The sequence below is a fragment of the Macrotis lagotis genome, chromosome X, assembly GCF_037893015.1.
Source record: "Macrotis lagotis isolate mMagLag1 chromosome X, bilby.v1.9.chrom.fasta, whole genome shotgun sequence".
NCBI lineage: Eukaryota > Metazoa > Chordata > Mammalia > Peramelemorphia > Peramelidae > Macrotis > Macrotis lagotis.
Genome location: NC_133666.1, coordinates 628572023 through 628594449, shown reverse-complemented (window position 1 = coordinate 628594449; position 22427 = coordinate 628572023). Strand labels below are relative to the sequence as shown.

The 22427-nt window shown below is 38.2% G+C and overlaps 2 pseudogenes; both read right to left on the bottom strand.

Annotated features, from left to right (window-relative positions):
- Positions 1 to 8468: 8468 nt before the first annotated feature.
- Positions 8469 to 9020, bottom strand: LOC141497079 (high affinity copper uptake protein 1 pseudogene; annotated as a pseudogene).
- A 9575-nt stretch (positions 9021 to 18595) lies between these two features.
- LOC141499472 (cytochrome c, somatic pseudogene) lies at positions 18596 to 22415 on the bottom strand (annotated as a pseudogene).
- Positions 22416 to 22427: the final 12 nt, after the last annotated feature.

The following is a 22427-nucleotide window of genomic DNA, read 5'->3' as shown; positions in this document are numbered from 1 at the left end:
CGCCAGTCCGGGCCGGAGCCGGCCTGGCCACGTGACCGGGGAGGAAGGGCCGGGCCGGGCTGCCCGGGGGGCCGAGGGGCGGGCCCCCCGCGCCGCGAGCCCACCGGGCCCGGCGGGCCCGCCCAGCCGCGGGCCTGCCTCTCCCCCGCGGGCGCCGAGCCCGGAGCTGCGGGGCCCCGGGGCGGGGGAGGCCAGGCCGAGCCCGGGGGCGCAGACAAAGCCGCGCCGGGCCCGCTTCCGAGGAGAGTTCCCCCCGGGCCGGGCTTAGATTTCTCCTTGCTTGGCCCGCCTCGCCGGCGGGGGGTGTCTCTTGTTCTGGTCCTTGTTTGTTTGAGACCAAGAAGCAGAACCGGAGGGAAGCCCAGGACGGGGAACGCCGATGGCTGTAGTTCAAAGGCCGGGAGGCCGCGCGGCACTTTGTGAAGCCTAAAACACACACAAACGTGAAATTATTCTGTTATACATATGTAATTATTGTTTTATTAGCGTGAATAACCATTATTAGCAACAGCCAGGTGGGGCTATGGAAAGCGCAAAAAAACCTGAGTTCAGATCCTGCCTCACACACAGTACTGTGTGACCCCAGGCAACTCACAACCTTTCTCATTTGCAATGCAGAGACAATTGTAACACCTACTTCTCAGAGTTTTTCTGCACCTCATAATAAATGTTATTTGAGTTCTAGATCAAATGAAATAGTAGGTGTATTTTGCAAACCTTAAAATTTCAAAATAAAGGGCTACTATTGAGCTGATTCAAACTTTGAACAGAGATTGTCAGATATGAGATAGAATCTAAGAAAATAAAAAGATAGAGGCTTGGGAGAGATGTGGGCTCTAAGAGAATTTCCAGAAGAGAATGAGACTAGCACACTGGTAAGCCCCGGGGATAGAAAGTGATACTAAGGATGTCCTTGATCTCGAGAAGCTATCTCTAATGGGGGGGGGGGGGGTCAACATATCTAGGTACTTTTAAGATAGATAAAAATATTTATAGGATAGAAAGAAATTGGGGTATGGGGTGGGGGACCAGGAAAGGCCTTCTAGTGCAAGTGACATTTGAGATGAGGTTTTTTTTTTAGGTTTTTGTAAGGCAAGTGGAGTTAAGTGGCTTGCCCAAGGCCACACAGCTAGGTTAATTATTAAGTGTCTGAGACCGGATTTGAACCCAGGTACTCCTGACTCCAGGGCCGGTGCTTTATCCACTGCACCACCTAGCCGCCCTTGAGCTGAGTCTTGAAGGAAGCCCACAGAATTAATAAGTGAAAGTGAGGAAAGAAAACATTTCAGATTTGGCTTTTGATTCATTTACTCAATCCAGTCACTTTATCCTATTTAGAGTAAGTGATAAGAGACTTAATCCATTTCAATCTTGGATCCTTAAGACTAAGCCTGAAAGGTTTTAGAAAGCCATTTGAAGTCAGTTCCTAGTAAATGGGGGAGGGGTAGAGGGGAGGAGGGAGGTCGAGCTCATTGTCCAAATCCTGTATAAAAACATCTAGTTAGCTGGAACTGGGGATGTTTAGAAATTGAGCAAGGGTGGCTTTCCAGTATATCCTTGAAGAGGAGACATCTGGGTCTCGTTCCACCCTCCCTTTGTCCAGAGGAGGACCTTGAGTTCAAAAAGTTCAGATGGACCTCCTTGTTCCTCAAATGCCCTAACAGCATCCCTGGATTAGCTGTTGCTGTGTCTCTATTAGGAGTCAGGAACAGAGTGGATACAGATTCAATGTGCTAATGGGAAACTTCTTGCGCACCCCATGAATGGAAAAAAAAAAAGACTGAGCAACCAGAGTTATGCATTACTCCTTTGCTACATAGACTCTCAACAAGTCCACATTCCCCCTATACTTGTGTGTTTCACACTTTTGAGGGGATGTTTTGCACCAACTATTTTGCTATGTACCAACTTGGTTAATACCCTTGTCTAAAATCTACTTGATTATTCAACCATTCTCAAATTGTGAATCTTGGGATGAAGCACCAAGTGGGGGTTTGAGTCAATGAAATTAGAAAATCACTAAGAGTAGACTATATCTAGTAAGAATATAACCTTGCCCTAGAACTTAAGAGTAGTTTGTGAGAGTAGAAGTTGGGGTAAGGATCCCCAGAGCTTATACAGACAATACATGAAGAATAGAGTGCAGTAGAGGGAAGAGGAACAAGGAAGCCAGTGTGACTGGATTGTAAAATTCACGAAGGGAAGTAAAGTGTATTAAGGATGGAAAGGTAGGAAGGGGCTAGGTTAAGAAGAGTTAGCTTAGGGGCGGCTAGGTGGTGCAGTGGATAGAGGACTGGCCCTGGAGTCAGGAGTACCTGAGTTCAAATCCGGCCTCAGACATTTAATAATTACCTAACTGTGTGGCCTTGGGCAAGCCACTTAACCCCATTTGCCTTGCAAAAACAAAACAAAACCTAAGAAGAGCTAGCTTTATATACCATACAGAAGACATTATATTTGATCTGGAGATAATAGGGAACTAATGGAATTTATTGAATAGGAAGGAAATACAGTAAGACTTGCTTGTAATTCTAGCAGATAAATAGATGATTGATTTGATGGAGAAAGGCCAATTAGCTGGCTATTGCACTACTCCAAGAGTCCAAGAGACTCAGTCAATATGTATTTATTAAGCACTTTCTAGGTTCAGGGCACTATGTTAAACACTGGGGCTACAAAGAAAGGCCAAAACAAGAGCTTTGCCCTTAAGGAGCTTATGTCTAATTACAAACACATATAAAATAATGCAGTGGAAATGGGAAGTATAGAAGGCATTAGCAGTAGCAGGACCATACCTTTTATCCATCCTGAAGAAAGCCCCAAAAGTCAGGAAGTAGATGTGAGAAGGGAGTGCAGGCTGTGAAAAAAGAATGGAGACTAGAGATGGGGGGCAGCTAGGTGGAACAGTGGATAGAGCACTGGCCCCGGGGGTCAGGAGTACCTGAGTTCAAATCCAGCCTCAGACACTTAATAATTACCTAGCTGTGTGGCCTTGGGCAAACCACTTAACCCCATTTGCCTAGCAAAAACCTAAAAAAAAAAAAGACTACAGATGGAATCACGGGAAAGCAAGACCCAGATGACCAATGTTGTTGGATGAGTAGGGGAGTTAGATGAAAGTAAACTGCAAAAGTAGAAAGACTTAGATGGTGATGAGTTTTAAAAGTCAAATAGAGCATTTCATATTTGCTTTTGAAAATAATAAAGAGCAGTAGAGTTTATTTGGCACACTGGTGAGAACAGTGCCTTAGGAAGGTCATTTTGGCATAGGAATGGAAAATGGAATGGAGCAGAGAAAGACCTGAAGTTGCAGAACCTGGAGCAAGGTTACATCTCCCCTCAAATTTCTAGTCTAACCCATATTGAGGAGTCAGAATTTTTCAATGCTTTTGGTTAATTGTCCCACTGAGATGCTTCTTGTCTGTTCCCACCCACCCCCTTGGAGAAACATTTAGTCAGCCCACCTTAAAGAGATCAACTCTAGGCCAAAGAAAGTTTTCTGCATTTAAAAAAACAAACAAACATGAGGTTATAAAGAATTGAATTAGAATTGTGCTTATGAGAGTAATGGAGAGTGGAAGAAAGGGGATGAATATGAGAATTGTGATGTGGGAAAGAAACCAACTTTCTTTAATGGATTTAATATGAGGTGAAAGTGAGTATTTGAGGATAACATAAATTTGTGAGTATCTAAGTGACTAGGCTGGTAGTGTTGTCCTCAACAACAGTAGAGAAGTTGGGAAGAGGGTAGCATTTGGGGGCATGGGAGAAGAAAAAAGTCCAATTTTGAACATGTTGAGTTGACATGCCCATGAAATAGCCAGTTCCAGATACCAAAAGGCTGTTGGTGATTCATTCCACATACATTTGGTGAATGTTTTCTCTATCCAGTATGCTCTGCTAGTTACTGGGTATACGGAGACAAAAAATTAAAAATTCCTGATATCAAGAAATTTCCATTCTGTTGGTGAGAAAACAATATATAAAATATAAATTATTCACAAAGCCCATATAAGTTCTGAAGATTTTTATCCTAATACCCATTCTAAGAAATTAGTCTCAGAACCTGGAGCAAGGTTACATCTCACCTCAAATTTCTATTTTAAACCATACCTGAGGAGTTAGGATTTTCTAATGCTGTTGGCTAATTGTCCCACTGAGATGCTTCTCCACCCACCCCCTTGGAGGAGCATTTAGTCAGCCAGCCTTAAAAACATTTCCCAAAAGTGTGTGACACATACTCTAACAAATATATAAAATCTTCAGGGGAAAAGTGAGCTGAAATTTAAAAAGTTTAAGTGACAAAGAGATAATGTTTAGCTCCTGATTACTCCAAGTCCTTTTCTTTCATTAATGGAGTACATAAATTCCTTTAAAGAATATTGAAACAGGGGTGGCTAGGTGGTGTAGTGGATAAGCACCAGCCTTGGAGTCAGGAGTACCTGGGTTCAAATCCAACCTCAGACACAATAATTACCTACCTGTGTGGCCTTGGGCAAGCCACTTAACCCCATTTGCCTTGCAAAAAAAAAATTTTGAAACTTTGTCCAGCCTGTCCACGACTGCTCATGCAGATACTGTCAACTAATCCAGGGATGATTACAAGATCTTCCTCAAGGCAATTAGAGGGAAAGAGATCAAGTCTAGGCCAAAGTGCTCCTTCCCTTCTCCCCAAACTCCCATACACACCTAGGAATTCAGGAGGATTCCTAATCTACTGCTGGATTGTTCTCTCCTCATTCTCAGTAAGATGAAATAGCTATACCCAGTTCCAAATATCTCAATGCTTATATACATACAAGCATCATTTCACTCCAAATGGCTTTGAAAAACTTTCCTTTTTTAATTTTTCCAATAATAATTTTTCCTTCCACTATTCTGTTCCCCAGCAATTAAAGAATACTTACAAACATATCTTACATAATTCAATAGAGTAAATTCCACATTAGCCGTGTCTGAAAAATGTATGTCTTTCTGAATTTTAAATTCATCACTTCTCTGTCAGGAGGTGAATGGTATGTTTCATCTTCTTCTGGATTTGTGATTCATCATTGCATTGATAAGGATTCTAAGTTTTTTTTTATTTTTTAAATTTCATATATTTTATTCTGAACTTAGGAAACAAAACAAGCAAAGTTCTTCAAAGTTGTTTTTCTCTTAAATGTTACAATTATATATTTCCTTAGTTCTGTTTATGTAGATATGCATCTGTTCAAAAAGGTGTTCACAGTTTCCTCTGAAATTATTTACTTCATTATTTGTTATGATACAATAATATTCTATCACATTACTATTTGTTTAGTTATTCCCCAATAGGATAGCACCTCAGTTTCCAATTTTGCCTATGGAGTGCTATAAATATTTTTGTGCATATAGATCTTTGGTACATGAGAAGATATATATATATATATATTTTTTTTTTTAGTTTTTGCAAGGCAATGGGGGTTAAGTGGCTTGCCCAAGGCCACACAGTTAGGTAATTATTAAGTGTCTGAGGCTTTATTTGAACTCATATACTCCTGACTCCAGGGCTGGTGCTCTATCCACTGTGCCACCTAGCCACCCAGAAGATATATTTCCAAGTTTGCTTTCCAGAATGGTTTAACAGTGGTGCTCTAGTGTATCTATTTTCCCACAACATTCCAGCATTTGTGATTTTCCTCTTTTGTCATTCTTGACAGTCTGACAGGTATGAGATGGAACTTCAAAGTTATTTTAATTTTCATTTCCCTAATTATTGGTGATTTTAAACATTTTTCACATGACTATTGATAGCTTTTTTTTGAAAACTTCCTAATAGCCTGTGGCCATTTATCTATTGGGAAATGACGCTTAAGCCTTATAAATCTAAATCATTCCCTTGAAAATGAAGTCTTAATGAGAGAAACTTATTACAAGGATTTCACCTCCACCCTTAATTTCCCTTTTAAAATTTTACAATAGATTTGTGAAAACTTTTTAAATTTTATATAAATCTTTATAATTTGTTTAATCATTGATTCTTCCTTTATATATAGATCTAAAAGGGAATTTCTTCTTTGCTTGTCTAATTTGTTTATGCTGTGATTTTTTTATATCTAAATCATGAATCCATTTTGAGTTTAGATTGATATATGATATGAGGTCTAAATTAATTTCTGCCAGATGGCTATCAAACACTGTTGTTGTTTTTTCCTTTTCAGTGTGGTGCCCTTATGTTTTTTAAACAAGAGCCAGTGCTTGGGGCAGCTAGGTGGTGAAATGGATAAAGCACCGGCCCTGGAGTCAGGAATACCTGGGTTCAAATCCAGTCTCAGACACTTAATGATTACCTAGCCGTGTGGCCTTTGGCAAGCCACTTAACCCCATTGCCTTGCAAAAACCTAAAAAAAAAAAATAAAAAAATAAAAAACAAGAGCCAGTGCTTAGCATGAGATGTGGCATGGATCATGCAAAGTGAATAACTAAATTGTTTACAGGATTAATGCTTTGTAGCAGGGTGAGGTCTGGTGCTGATAGACCTCCTTCTTTCCTACTTTGAAAAAATTATTAACCTTGAAATTTTTTACCTTTAGTCCCTTTATATAAATTTTGTTATTATTTTTCTAGCTTGTAAAATATTCTTGTGAGTTTTATTAGTATAGTTTTGAATAAGTAATGTAATTTAGAGAGTATTATCATTCTTATTATATTGGCTTGAACTACCTTGTCTTTGTGTCTCTATAGAATGCTTTATAGTTAGATTTATAGTTTTAGATTTCCTTGGGTGAATCTTGGAAGATATACTCCTGAGGATTTTATTGCTCCCATTGAATGGAATTTTGCTCTCTATTTTTTTTTTAAGTTTTTGCAAGGCAAATGTGGTTAAATGGCTTGCCCATGGCCATACGGCTAGGTGATTATTAAGTGTCTGAGACCGCATTTGAACCCAGGTACTCCTGACTCCAGGGCCAGTGCTCTATCCACTGCTCCACCTAGCCGAATTTCTCTCTCTATTAATGATATATAAAAATGCTTATGATTTATATGAATTTGTCTTATGTCCTGTAACTTTACTGGTTATTATTTCAGTTAATTTTTAGTTGCCTTTTAAGAACATTATCAGTTTACCTGCAAACACTTTGCTTATCTTTCTTGTCAAATATATAGCTGGCAGCATGCTAAATGTTATTGATGATGATGAATATCTTTGCTTTACCCTTGACCTTATTAGAAAGTCCTCTAACTTTTCTCCAGCACATACAATTCCTGATCTGTCTAAAGATATAAACAGGCAATTAAATTCTCAAGGGAAAAAGCTCAGGTTATCTATAGCTATATGAAAAATTTCTTGAAATCACTACTAATTAGAGAAATAAAAATTAAAGCAATTCTGAGACCTCATCTCATACCCATTAGAGTGAAAAATATGACAAAAAACAGAAATGATGAGTGTTGGAGGGATTATAGAGTATTGGAGGGATTATAGGAAAATAGGCACATTGATGCATTGTAGGTACATCCATTCTTGAAAGTAATTTAAAATTATATTGAAAAAGTTACTAAGCAGTATGAGTCAGCTATCTCATTGCTAGGTCCATACCAAAAGAGGTCAGAGAGGAAAAAGTTCCATACATACAAAAATATTTATAGCAGCTCATTCTGTGTGGCAAAAAGTGGGAAATTAAAGGTATGTCTGTCAATTGGGAAATGGTCAAATAAGTTGTGATATATGAATTTATGGAATACTATTGTGCTATGAGAAATGAGGAAATGGGAAGTTTCTTTTTTCTTTTTAAGGTGTCAATGGTTTTATTTGAAAATATTTTCCACTATTAAGTTGATTGTCAATCATGTGATTGGTGAAATCAGAAGCTTCTGACTTCCATTGTAGCTATTCAAGGAACTCTTTGTTATTGCACCTTTATTCAACTCATAAATCCTTCAGATTCTCAGACTGCCATGTATCACTTCACACCTCATAAAAAGGCACACCCGAGCGGCTAGGTGGCGCAGTGGATAGAGCACTGGCCCTGGAGTCAGAAGTACCTGGGTTCAAATCCCGTCTCAGACACTTAATAATTACCTAGCTGTGTGGCTTTGGGCAAGCCACTTAACCCAATTTGCCTTGCAAAAAAGCCTAAAAAAAAACCCAAGAAAAAGACATACCCTATTTCCCTACTCACTAGGAGATAGGTGTTTCCCCACAACCTCCACCTATGACCCCCAAATTCACACAATTATCATTAAAAAAACAAGATATTAAAAATGAAGTAGATGAACAAGAAATCATTAGAACAAAGGCTACCTTGATTAGTGAATAACTGAGGATCTCAGTCAAGTAGCAGAAATCAAAAGCTTGGGGAGGGCACCATCCAGCTTGGAGGTTAGTACATAAACCTCCTTGATTTGTTGTCTATGCAAGTGTTGGGAAGCAAAGGACCATGGAGGAAAAATAGGAGGACTTGAAATCATTCCTCCAGTCTCCAGCTACTTCCCATTGTGGTAAATAAAGACACATCCTATAGTCTGACATTAATGGCAGCGCTCTGTGATGTCCACTACCACTGCCTTCTTCCAGTTGAAAAGATTCCTGCTCCTGCTGCTACTGCAATGCAGAGGTACCCATTATAGGTCATAAAGATAAGCATAAGGAAGTAGCTGATGACCACCTGGATGATATGCAGCACTGTCTGCAGAAGGTGAGGGAAATTCAGTATCTGTTGTCCAACAGTTTTGTGTGTTTCCATAGGGATGGTTCCATTTGGCTCTGGCACTGGTACGGAGTTGTAGCGAATGCTGACCTGGGACTTCCGCACCAAGCTCTCCAGGGCTATCTTGAGGCCTTCATAGAACATCACTGCTAACAAAAAGATAGCCACAAATGCCCCAGCCATTTCCCCAGGTGTATTGATCACTAATCCAGAGAAGAGCAACTCCACATTCTTGTAGCCAAAATAGAAGGTCATGGTCATCGTCATGTTTCCTCCTCCTCCTTCCCCATGAACATGAGAGGTTATAATGGATGAATGATGGTGGGGGGGGCATAGTGCTATTATCATCCATTTGACTCATCCCATGATTGTATCCTGGATTCATCTTCTTAGAAGATGTTGAAAATTGATAACAGAATCCTCTGTCCAAGATGCAGGCTCCACGGCCACCTCTTCGGAAAGGTTTCCTTCCAGCCCATTTTCCCAGCAACACTCAAGCTCTCCCCAGGACTCCAACCACCTCACTATGTGTCCATGACTGGAAATGGGAAGTTTCAAAAAGACAGGGAAAGATTTTCATGAATTGATGCACAGTGAGGTAAGCAGGATTAAATGATTATACTATACTATAATATAATATCAATATTATAAAAATGAATACTTTTTAAAGATATCTTTGATGAAGAATGAAATGAGTACAATCAGGACAATTTTCATAAGAACAATAACACTATAAAAACAAATCATATTGTAAATTATTAGAACTATAATCAAATACAATGACCATTCGTGATTCCAAAGAAAAATAGCGAAACATGATATCCATGTCAGAGAGGTATTGAATTTAGAAACACACACACACACACACACAGACATATATTTGCTACAAGAAATTTCTTTTCTTTTTTGTCAGTGGGATAGGAGGAGGAAGGTAGAAAAAATAGATTTCTGTTAATTTTTTTAAAATAGAGGTGGAGGATCTATAGATGTGTGGAATGTTGCATGTACTTTCAGATGAGGACACTGTAATTTGTTTTACTTAGCTACAAGAGACTTCTCACAGATAGGGAATAATCTGTAAATGGTAGAAATGTAAAAACAAAACAACAATGAAACTTTTTAAAAAATATTATTTATTATATTCAAGGTTCAGTGATTCCTATGATCTAGAGAGGTTTAAAAAAACAGAAATGATTGTTAGATTTTGTCAAAAGCCTTTTCAGCATCTATTAATTTAATCATGATTTTTTAATCCGTATTATTAACATTGTATATTTTATTTATAGTCTTTAGGTTGAACTAATTCTACATTTCTAGTTTGAATCCAAACAAGTCATAGTGCATAATGTTTTTAATATGTTGTTGTGGCCTACTAACTAATAATTTATTTAAATTTTTTGCATCAGTGATTCTTAGGGATATAGTTCTGCAGTTTTCTGTACATTATCTCTCCTTAGTTTACGTTTCATGACCATATTTGTGTCAGAGAAAGAGATTAGAAGGTATCTTCTTATTGTAAATTGTTTAGTATTGGAATTGTCATTTGAATTTTTGCTAGAATTTATGTATTAATTCATCTGATTCTGGAGTTTTTTTCTTTAGGATTTAATTTATGACTTGTTCAACTTCTTTTTTGATAATAGGTCCTTTAATTTTTTTGTTGTTAATTTGGGTATCATATTTTTTGTAAATATTAATCTATTTCTTCCAATTTATCAATTTTGTAAACATGTAATTGGGGCAAATTAGTTTCTAATAAATTCCTTTATTTCCTGTTCAATTTTTCCTGGTTCCTTTTTTCTTCCATTTTTAATAGCAGCAAATAAGTTTTCTTCTCTCATTGTTATTTAGGTTATTGCTTGTTTGATTTATTAGTTGTTGTTTTTTAAACCTGCTCCTGGTTTTATTTATCAACCCAAAGTTATTTTTGCTTTCAATTGTATTAATCTCTCCTTTAGTTAGACTTCTCATACTGAGTGAATACCTATGACTGATTGATTAATATGTGCTCAAAAGTTAAAATTACTAAACTAAAATGAGGTGAACATGTTTCTATCCTCTCCGTCCTTGACTACTGCAACTGGGAGAATCAAGAGAAGTTATTCAGTTAAGAAGGTGAATTTATCATGTCAGTCTCTCAATGGAACCTCTTATTCTCAAATTATTATTCTCTTATTCTCTCTTATTCTCACATTAGAAAGGGCAGTGAATAGAATGCTAGATCTGGAGTCAGGAAGACTCATCTTCCTGAGGTCAAATCATGTGATCTGCACAAGACACTTTATCCTGATGCCTAGGTTTCCTCATCTGTAAAAATGAGTTGTAAAAGCAAATGGTAAGGGGCGGCTAGGTGGCGCAGTGGATAGAGCACTGATCCTAGAGTCAGGAGTACCTGAGTTCAAATCCAGCCTCAGACACTTAGCTGTGTGGCCTTTGGCAAGCCACTTAACCCCATTGCCTTGCAAAAACCCCCCCAAAAAAAAAAGCAAATGGTAAAATACTCTACCATCTTCACCAAGAAGACCCTAAAAGGGGTCATGAAAAGTTGGTCAGGTCTGAAATGACAGAACAAGAAAGATTAAATGTAAAACCTGGCATTTTGAACCAAGGGTAGCATCTGTTCTTTACTGTTTAGGAACTATCTTTCTTTTCTATAGAAGGGTTTATCTAATAGTTCTGAAAGTTTCTACTCCCCATAGATATCTATGGGGAGAGCTCAGTTGGGCATATCTAAACTGTCAATATGGTGAGGATAGGACCTTCATAGCTGAAAGTAGCAACAGTTTCTCTGAGAAGTGATAAAAAGTGTGTAGTTAACATTATAACTCATGTTGAAAAAGTCCCAGTTGGCTGAATGGAAGGGAGGTAGCCAGAGGTAGTAAAATACCTTGGTCTAGGAGGTTGAGAGATTTGTCCAAGGTTATACAGAACACAAAAAAGGCAGATTTGGAACTTGAACCCAGATCTCTGTAGTTGTCTTGTGTGAACTGAAATCTTCTGACTCCAAGTCCAGTTATCTTTCAATTAGATCATATCTCTCCTTTTTCTGAGTCGATTTTCTGGCCTATAAAATAATTTTGGGATAGAATTAGGGGAATTCTTTCTCTCTTCTTTCTGCCCCCCCTTTCTTCCATCAATCCTTTCTGATTACTTTGAAAGCAACTTCTTTGTCCTCAAATATTTCTCAAGAACTTTGGATAATTTGAGCAGGCTGATTTCAGGAAAAAAAACAACTGGAAAGACATATGTGAACTGAAGCAAAGTGAAGTGAGTAGAATCAGGAGAACATTGTGTATAGTGACAATAACATTGAAAGATTAGCAAATGTAAAAACAGTTCTCTGCAATACAAGGCAATTTCAAAGGACTAATGATATCTGAATGCAGATTGAAACAGACTGTTTTTTTACTTTATTTTTGTGTGAATGTTTTTCTTTTGGTTTGTTTCTTTCATAACATGATTAATATGCTATTAATATATTAAAATCAAATTACTTTACCCTCTCAGGGAAGGGGTTAGTGAATGAGTGAGGGGGAAAACTTAGATTCAACTTTAAAAAATGAAGATAAAAAATTGTGATTGCATATATTTATGCTATATCAAGTTGTTTACCCTCTTAGGGAGGGGAAGAGTAAGGATGGAGAAAGAAAATTTAGAATTCAAAATTTTATTTTAAAAATGAATGTAAAAATTAACTTGATCTGTAATTGGGAAATAAAATATTTAACAAAATAAATAAAATATTTTTTTAAATAATTTTGAATTAATTCATCGTCCCAATCATTTTTGGGTTTCTTGTTATACTAATTTGCAGATGTACTGTAATCTCTTTATTATGTAATGACATCTAGGACAAGAAATGTGCCTTTACTTTGTCTTTTTAGTCCTTGTGTTAAGAACAATGCCTTGCACTATACAGAAGTTTTTAAGACTTTTTTTTTTGGCCACACCTGTGATTTCATCAGTCCAAATCCCTGGTTAATGCTGATCAGCAATAGTCATGTATGAGAGAATTGTCTAGAGCCCTAGAGTCAGGCAATTAGCCTCTGTAAGAAGCAGGATTCAAACCAAGCATTAGTCATGAATGCAGGAAGACCTGAATTTAAATCTTGTCTAAGACACTTATTAGATGCAGGACCTTGGGCTAGTCACTTAGCTTTTTCAGGTTTAGTTTCCTTAATTTGAAGTCAGGGATAATGATAGTACCTACTTCCTAGAATTACTATGAGAATCAAATGAAATTTTATTTATATATATCTATATATTATAAATATATATAGGCCCTCCATCAACTGCAAAAAGGTGACTAAAAAAAAAATCATGTAGGAATAAGACCTAGACCTGTGATTTCATTATTTTAGGGAACTCCCAAAAAAGGAAATTCCCTGTACCAATTTCGATCATATCAAGTTACCTAGACCCTTGAGAGGTTTAAAAGACTCACCCAAAGTTATTCAACCAGTTAGAGTCAGAGCCAGGTCTTTCTGATTTCAAGGTCAGCTCTTTCACTACTACTACTATTGTTGCTGCTGCTGCTACACTTGCCAAAAAGATTATTTTATGGAGAATTCACATAGGGCAAGACTCACAAGGGGATCAAAAGAAGGGATACCAAGACACTCTGAAGGTCATTCTTAAGAACTTTCTAACTGATTGCACAGCATGGGAGACACTGGCACAAGACTGCCCAGCATGGCATGCTCTCATCAGAGAGGGTGCTGCATTTTATGAGGAGGGCAGAATTGAAGCAACTCAAAGGAAATGTGAAATAAATAAGTTTAGAGTAAGCACCCAGGTGTTCACAGGGACTATTTGTGACTGACCTGTGGTGGAGCATTCTGAGCTTGTATTGATGTGATCAGTCACCGTTGGACACACAGTAATTTGTCTCAAAGTAAAGTCTTCTTGGTCTTCTTCAATAACAAATGACAAGAACCAATCTACTTCTAAAACTATTGTTGCTTCTACAGCTGCTACCACTATAACTACTGTTGCTACCATTACTAGTACTGCTACTAGTTAATATTTACATAAACTTACTATGTACCAGGAACTGTGTTAGGTACTTTATAATTACCATCTCATTCAATCTTTATAATAACCTTGGGAGCTAGGAGTTATTATCCCCTTTTTACACTTGAGCAAACTGAGGCAAACAGAGGTTAAGTGACTTGACCAGGGTCACACAGTTAGAAAGCATCCTAGGCCAGATTTGAGCTTAGATCTTCTGGCACTCCTTTTCCACTATATTATGACAATTCTCTGATAAGTACAGTTGTATTTAATCTGCCTTTTCAGCAAGATTGACTTAAATGTCAAAGTGACCAGTGCTCACTAGATCTGAAGTGAGGGGACCTGGGTTTTATTACAAATCCTGCCACATAGCAGTTCTGTCATCTATCCAGAAAAACAAGCTCCCATACTATTATTCCATAAGAAACCATGAAGGGTCATATGCTAGAGAAGCAGAGAACGAATTACAGGAACTAATGCTGAGCAAAGGGAGCAGAACCAAGAGAACATTAGTTTACAACATTCTGAATTGATCAACCTTGATGGATGCAACTTTTCTCAGCAGTTCAGAAAGAAAAACAGAACAGAACAAAACAAAACCAAAAATAAAAATTCCTTCAGAATCTAAATGAACACTATATTCACTTTTTAAAAATTTCTCTTATGTATTTCTTTCCTATTTCATGGTTTTCTTTCTTTTCCCTTAATTCTAATTCCTCATACTGAAAATCTCTAATCTGTAAACATGTCAAACAGAAATGTGTATGTATAGTATTTATCTAACTGTTCACTACTGAGGGGAGGAGGGTGGGAAGGGAAGGAAATTATATAGCTTAAAATATGCATATGCATGTGGAAGAATATTGAAAGCTTTCATAACTTGTAAGTGGAAAAATAAAATTTATTTTATTTATTTGTTTGTTTATTTATTTATTTAACAATTTAAAAAAAGACAAGCTTCCAAAGAGTAGCAATTCTGGTCTACCCTTTGTCACAGCTGGGGCTCTGTCGATAACACAGTTGGAAGAGACTTAGAGATCACTTAACCCAATCTGTCTCTGAGCAAGTAACCTTTTCTACTGCCCCTGAGACAACTAGTATGCACTCGAGCCACTAGGTCTGGCTGTGTGACCCTGGGTAAGTCACTTAACTTTTGTCTGCCTCAGTTTCTTCTAATAATGATAATGACAGCATCTGCTGAAGAGGATTGATATAAGAAATAACATTTATAAAGTGCTCAGCATATAGCAGGTGCTGTAGAAAGCTTATCCCTCCTCTTTCCTCCCTTTCCTCCCTCCCTGAAGAGTGGTCATCCAGTCTTTACTATGAAACTTCCTGCTGTTTCTTCTCATACCATTTTCTATTAGTCCAGCTGGTGGATAATTGCTCAGAATTCAGCCTCTGCTTTCTCACTTTCATGCCTTTCCTCTTACATGTCCTTTCCCCACCTCTGCCTATCAACTCTGCTCATCCTTCAAGGCCCTGTTCTTTTGTTCTTTCTTCACGTAGAATCAGTATTTCAGAACCAAAGAAACCTTCAAACTCATTGAGTGTTTTATACATGGCTAAATAAATATTTATTGTTCGATTGTTGATCTATTATAACATATACCCATACAGAAACTCTATTGCAATCATCCCGGAGGAGTGATCATTCAGTCTCTGCTTGAAGATTTTATATATAACACAATAAAACATGTGTACTGTAGAAGGCTCTGGAACAACCATGACAAAAAAACGTTCTTGCCTTCTATGAGCTTACGCTTCACCAGGACAAAGCATGTACAAAGATAAATTAAGTGCAAAGTCTATATAAAATAATACAAATTCAGTTCAACAAAGAGAAAGAATTCACAATTGAGTGAATCCAGAAAGGCCTTCTGTAGAAGGATGCAACTGAACTATATTTTCTTTTTTTCTTTCTTTTCTTTTTTTTTTTAGGTTTTTGCAAGGTGATAGGGTTAAGTGACTTACCCAAGGCCACATAGCTAGGTAATTATTAAGTGTCTGAGGCCGGATTTGAACTCAGGTCCTCCTGACTGCAGGGTCGGTGCTCTATCCATTGTGCCACCTAGCCATCCCCTTGAGCTATATTTTCAAGGAAGGTAAGTAGTACCTTACCTGGTCAAGAGGAAGGACTGCATTCCAAATTTGGGAAACCACCAGTACAAAGGCTTGGAAGGTGGGAATGGAATGTTTTACAGAGAGAAGGAAAAAAGCAGTATATTAGTTTGAATTTAACTCTTCCTAAATTTAGTTGGAAAGAATAGTACATGAAGGAGAATAATATGAATTCAGACTGAAAAGGTAGGTGGGAATGTAATTGTGGAGAGTCTTAAATATCAGTCTGAGAATTTTTTTTATCATCCTGATATAGAGAACCATGGAGGATTTTCAAGTAAAAGGGTGATATAGTCAGATCTTTGTTTTAAGTATATTATTTTGGGGGGAGCTAGGTGGCGTAGTGGATAAAGCACCAGCCCTGAAGTCTGGAGGACCTGGGTTCAAATCCGGTCTCAGACACTTAATAATTACCTAGCTGTGTGGTCTTGGGCAAGCCACTTAACCCCGTTTGCCTTGCAAAAAAAAAAAAGAATATTATTTTGGTACCTATATGAATAGCTTGAGAGAGGGCAATATGGAATCAAGGTCTTTCATAATAGTTCAGGTAAAAAGTGATTATTAGGGCTTTAACTATTATTGCAAGTGGAGAGTAAAGGAAGGATATGAGGAAAAGTCATGAAGGTTGATTTTTCAATTGATTGGATATAGGAATTAAGATCTGGGATTAGAGCAAAGGATGACTTCAAGGCTGTGAATGTCTAGAAGGATGACACTCTTCATAGAAATAAGAAATCTGGAAGGTGGATGAAGTTAGAGGAAACTATAATGATTTTCATTCTGGAGATGTTAAGTTTGAGATATCTAGGAGACACCCAGAGATTCACCAACCAGTCAACTATCTATGAGCCAAGAACTCTGTGCTAAATGCTGATTGGCTACATAGATTTAGGACTTTTCTTCCACAGAGGCAATAATTAAACCTATGTAGGCTAATGAGATCACCAAGAGAAAGGAGGGGGTCCAGAACAGAGTCTGGTGGGATGGCTACACTCTGTGGCCAAAAGGATGATAACCTAGCAAGGGAGAATGAGAAAGAGAGATAGAAGCAGAGTTGAGAAAAAGAGGGGGTGAGGGTAGGGTGAAGGTAGCAGTGTCATGGAAGCCAAGGGAGGAAAGAGTGTTAAAAGAAAAGGGTATAATAGTGTGAAAAATCAGAAAAATCACCCCTATTCTTGGTTGACTACTTGGATGTTATATCTAATGGTGTCATGAATTTAAATTAAAGAATCTGGGTTCAAATCCACAATCTACTTGCTACTTATGTGACATTTAGGATGTCACTCCAACTCTCTGGAGATTCTCCTCTGTAAAACAAGAGGGAAGGAAATAATCTTGATTCTGGAGAAGAGAGGAAGGACTTCACCTACTTCCTTTCCTAGGAAAGTTCTGGCTACTCCTTATGCCTGGAACAAACCAGAGTAGACTGCCTTGAGCTTTGTCATTGGACATAGAAATTTAGGAAGAGTTAAATGTAATTGTTCCCCTTTTCCAGAACTGTGAGACAGAGGATAAGAATTTATTAAGTATTTAGAAAACATAAGGTTATACAAAGAAAGCTTAAAAACTCAGTCGCTGCCTTCATGGAACTCCAGTATCCTAATGGAAGACAAAACACAAACAGCTAAGTAAATGCAAGATATTCAGGTTGTTCAGTTACAATCTGTTCAGACTCATGTTCCTTGCTTCCATGATGACACTATCTCATCCTCAGCTATCTCCTTCTACCCAAGAGGTCAATATCTGATTTTTTTCACATCCTATTTGACCACATCTAGCTTACCCTAAAGATACATAGATCTTTCATTCCAGGTTTCTATGCAATATTGATCTTTACAGTATTGGACTTTCCTTTTGCCATTGGATACATCAGCAGCTGAGCTTCCTTTGGGCTTTGACCTAGATGACAGTTTGTTCCAGTTTTCCTCCACTTTTTTTTTTTCAGGAAAAGTATATTCACAAATGTTTAATTGCTGAATCAAGTTTTGGGGGTGACCATGGATGCACTAACGGCACATCTCCATACAACTGAATCCTCCAAGTGCATTAAGTTTTAAGTATGGCTACAGATGTACTACTAATGGTACATCCCTAAACTGGACTCTCCAAGTGAATATATCACTGCTATTCACATACTAAGAACATGTCTATAATCTTTCAATTCAACAGGTCTTCAAAACAGGTACTTAGCAAGTCAGGAGATCCTATCTCCAACTCAACTCCTTCAGTGATGGGATGACCTTTACTCAAGTCCTTAGACAATACACTGAAATGCCTTTCAACAAGTTAAAGGCAGTATTTAATGAAGTCATTGTAATTAAGTTACTTATGCACAAAGTTAGGGAACTTAAGATGGATTCAATAGGACTGGCCTTTGGACAGGCTGGGGCATACCCCCCCCAAGAACAATTCCCCCACCCCCAACAACCCGTAACAGGTAACAGTCATATGAAATTATTAAGTAGGCTTCCCCCAGAGTTTGGTGAAAGAAGCCAGATTTAATTAAAATTTTTCTAAGATGTGGGGCACGGGCACATAAGCCCTTGCTTTAAAAAAAAAAGTTGCCTAAATCTTTTAAAATAAACATTCAAGTGTGACAGCTTGGTTGTGGACTGGACTTATGAACGAAACAGAGAGAAGGGATCATTTCTTATCTAAACCCAAGCCTCCCTAATATACATAATTTCTCTATTAGAACATTCATGATCGAAATGCTCAGGTAGATGAAACCAATTTAAATAGGGTCATTATGGTACACGTACAAAAATAAATAAGGCGGCGGGCACGCGTTACTCGTTGGTGGCCTTCTTCAGGTAGGCTATCAAGTCGGCCCACTCGCCCTTCTTCTTGATGCCCGCGAAGATCATCTTCGTGCCGGGGATGTACTTCTTGGGGTTCTCCAGGTACTCCATCAAGGTGTCCTCTCCCCAGGTGATGCCTTTGTTCTTGTTGGCGTCGGTGTAGGAGAAGCCGGCGGCCTGGCCCGTCTTGCGGCCGAAGAGCCCGTGCAGCTTGGGGCTGGGCTTGTGCCACCCTTCTCCGCCGTGTGGCACCGGGCGCACTTCTGCACGAAGAGCTTCTTGCCCTTCTCCACGTCCCCCGTGGCGGCCCAGTTCCCGGCTCGGCCCGCTGCACCCGGCGCTGCCTCTCTTTCCTCCACTTTTGTCAGTAACTGTTGGATGCCTTCTGACTTGAGGGATTCATCTTCTCTTATGATATTTTTTCTTTTTTTTCAGCTCTTTTTTTATTACAGATTTTATTTATTTTGAGTTTTACAATTTTCCCCTATACTTGTGTCTGCCCATCCCCCCACAGAAAGCAATTTGCTAATCTTTACATTGTTTCCATGTTGTACATTGATCCAAATTGAGTGTGATGAGAGAGAAATCATATCCTTAAGGAAGAAACATAAAGTATAAGAGATAACAAGATCAAACTATAAGATATCAGGTTTTTTTCCCCTAAATTAAAGGGAATAGTCCTCGAACATTGTTCAAATTACATGGTTATCTGGATACAGATGGTATTCTCTACTGCAGACAGCCCAAAATTGTCCCTGATTGTTGCACTGATGGAATGAGCAAGTCCTTCAAGGTTCAAAATCACCCCCATGTTGCTGTTAGGGTGTACAGTGTTTTTCTGGTTCTGCTCATCTCACTCAGCATCAATTCATGCAAATCCCTCCAGGCTTCCCTGAAATCCCATCCCTCCTGGTTTCTAATAGAACAATAGTGTTCCATGACATACATGTACCACAGTTTGCTGAAGGACATTTACTTGATTTCCAATTCTTTGCCACCACAAACAGGGCTGCTATAAATATTTTTGTACAAGTGATGTTTTTCCCCTTTTTCATCATCTCTTCAGGGTATAGACCCAGTAGTGATACCACTAGGGTCAAAGGGTATGAACATTTTTGCTGCCCTTTGGGCATAGTTCCAAATAGCTCTCCAGAAAGGTTGGATGAGTTCACAGATTCACCAACAATGTAATAGTGTTCCAGATTTCCCACAACCCTTCCAGCAATGATCATTATCCTTTCTGGTCATATTGGCCAATCTGAGAGGTGTGAGGTGGTATCCCAGAGAAGCTTTAATTTTCATTTCTCTAATAATTAATGATTTAGAGCAATTTTTCATATGGCTATGGATTGCTTTGATCTCCTCATCTGTAAATTGCCTTTGCATATCCTTTGACCATTTGTCAATTGGGGAAGGGCTTTTTGTTTTAAAAATATGACTCAGTTCTCTGCATATTTTACAAATAAGTCCTTTGTCAGAATCACTAGTTGTAAAGATTGTTTCCCAATTTACTACATTTCTTTCGATCTTGGTTACAGTGGTTTTATCTGTGCAAAAGCTTTTTAATTTAATGTAATCGAAATCATCTAGTTGGTTTTTGCTGATGTTCTCCAACTCTTCCTTAGTCATAAACTGTTCCCCTTTCCATAGATCTGACAGGTAAATTAGTCCTTGATCTTCTAATTTGCTTATAGTATTGTTTTTTATGTCTAAGTCCTGTAACCATTTGGATCTTATCTTGACAAAGGGTGTGAGGTGTTGGTCTAATCTAAGTTTCTTCTATGCTAACTTCCAATTTTCCCAGCAGTTTTTATCAAAGAGAGAGTTTTTATCCCAATAGCTGGACTTTTTGGGTTTATCAAACAGCAGATTATTATAATCGTTTCCTACTATTGCACATAGTCTATTCCACTGGTCCACCACTCTATTTCTTAGACAATACCAGATGGTTTTGTTGACTGATGCTTTCTAATATAATTTTAGATTGGGTAGAGCTAAGCCCCCTTCTTTTGCAGTTTTTTTCAGTAAATCCCTGGAAATTCTTGATTTTTTATTTTTCCATACTAATTTACTTACAAATTTTTCTAACTCATTAGAGTAATTTTTTGGAATTTTGATTGGTAGGGCACTAAACAGATAGTTTAGTTTTGGAAAAATTGTCATTTTTATTATATTAGCTCTACCTATCCATGAGCAGTTGATATTTGCCCAGTTATTTAAATCTGATTTAATTTGTGTGAGAAGTGTTTTATAATTGTTTTCAAAAAGTTTCTTAGTCTGCCTTGGCAAATAGACTCCCAGATATTTTATATTGTCTGAGATTACGTTGAAAGGGATTTCTCTTTCTATCTTTTCCTGCTGTATCTTGCTAGTCATATATAGAAAAGTTGATGATTTATGAGGGTTTATTTTATATCCTGCAACTTTGCTAAAATTGCTAATTGTTTCCAGTAGTTTTTTGGATGAATTCTTGGGATTCTCTAGGTAGACCATCATGTCATCTACAAAGAGTGAGAGTTTTTTCTCTTCCTTCCAAGTTCTAATTCCTTCAATTTCTTTTTCTTCTTTAATTGCTGAAGGTAACATTTCTAATACAATACTGAATAGTAGTGGTGATCTTATTGGGAATGCCTGTAGCCTCTCCTCATTGAATATAATGCTTATCGATGGTTTCAGATAGATACTGCTAATTATTCTAAGGAACAGTCCATTTATTCCTACACCCTCTAGTGTTTTCATATGATTTTTTTTAATCATTTTAATATGGTCCAAGGGACTTTCTTGGCAAAGACCAGAGTTGCTTGTCATTTCCTTCTCTAATGGATTCTGCAGTGGATCACCTTTTAATTAAATTAATTAAAAATCAGACATCTTTACTATGACTTGGCTGTTTTGGGCCATCCTGCATGCTATACATACTCATAGTTTGACTAAGTTTCAAAAGCCCCTGCAACTACAAAAAAGTTGGGGATTTAAGTTGGGGATACAAGATATAGGGAATGAACTCAAAAGAAGGGGTGCATTGAAAAACCTCTGGTATATGGCGGAAGCCTGAAAGAATTGAGTAGGTGAATTGGAGAGGGATTGCATTTCAGGTATAGTAAAAAGGCATGACTAGGGACAGCTAGGTGGCACAGTGCATAGAGCACCAGCGTTGGAATCAGGAAGACCTGAGTTCAAATTAGACCTCAGACACTTAATTACCTGTGTGACCTTGGGCGAGTCATTTAATTCCATTGCCTTGCAAAAGACAAAGAAACAAAAAACAAAAAACAAAAAGGCATGGATATAATGGCTGGGGATGAAGACAGAACAAGAGCTTCATTTCAAGTGAAAATTATCCTTTGATAGTAGAATACCTGGAACAGGTAAAAACAACCTAACTTAACCTAACCTTCTAAATAATAGGAATAATTAGTTTGGATAAGACACTGACATCCTGGATACCCTCTCTGGCCTCCCCTGGCTTTGTCTTTTCTACAGTCTAGTGGGGTCCTTCTCCCCTGCACCTCGCGCTTCTTTCCTCCCCTTGAGAGCTGAAGATTCCCTTCCGCCACCTGCCCCACCAATTTAATTTTAAAAACTGATTGGAGAGTTTCTGGGCGTGCTTTGTTGGGCTCTGGCCTTGGTGCCATTACCATTAGTTACAAACTGGTAGTTATGGCCAGGCTGGGATAGGAATCCCATCACTGTCCTGAAAGCGCTGGATGACAGCGGAGCTCCACAGGGGGGCGATCCAGCGGAATTCTGTTCCTTTCCCACAATGCACCACACCCCAGGCACAGACTTCGCGAAGTAATTTTGCCATTATTAAATATGG